Source organism: Dreissena polymorpha, chromosome 11, assembly GCF_020536995.1.
Source record: "Dreissena polymorpha isolate Duluth1 chromosome 11, UMN_Dpol_1.0, whole genome shotgun sequence".
NCBI lineage: Eukaryota > Metazoa > Mollusca > Bivalvia > Myida > Dreissenidae > Dreissena > Dreissena polymorpha.
The window spans coordinates 71,361,832-71,362,705 of NC_068365.1; positions in this window are offsets into that span (position 1 = coordinate 71,361,832).

An 874-nucleotide genomic window follows, 5' to 3' on the forward strand; every position below is an offset into this window, starting at 1 on the left:
TCTAGTTCTATAAATTAACGTGTTCACATTTTAAACACATATTGTCACAGATTCAAAAAAGAAAGCATGTTTGTGGTTAAACACCAGAAAGCCAAGCAGAAAATTACTATTACAATTTTCCTTATATTTGCAACCATTACATTATTTTGTATGCATCAATCGTTAATGTGTATATCTGTGTTTGTCCGAGCATACTTTTCATGCGATATCAACAGTAACATTTTAACGGCTATATGAAGACCACTACTTCCTACTCTTTTGGACGTTGACCAGTATACGGTTATTTCCAGTAACTACACTGGGACCTTCCTTCTTCTCAGGTAAACCAAAATGACTATTGTTGGCAGACATGTTACGGTTACCATGACGAACACACTATTAAATACATTTCAAATTATACAATTTGTGGAGATGATAATACTTTGTTAAAGCGCATTTTCAAATATCAGCACGTAAACAAACATAATGTAATTCATTATGTGATGTTTGTTGTTAATGCAATAGCGACTATGTTGAGTGGATATTTTTTAAGTTCTGGAAGCAAACATGAGAGGATGTAGTCATGTGGATAAAACTGGAATCGCCATTTATTGCCCAACGATGACATTTGGGGATTGCATCAATTTTACTGCACAGAACATACACGATTTAACGGATTAATTGAATGAACTTGCAGAGTTCTTGAACTTGAGAGAGATTCTAGATTGTTCCGTCTGTTTGTCTGTCTTAGTTATTGGCAGTATCAGTAAATGCATACCGTTGGCAACATACTGAACACATATATACAACGACGATCACACAAATGAATTACTAAATGAAAACACTATCACATAATTAAATAGTAAAAGTAATTAAAAAAAGTAAAGAATAAGAT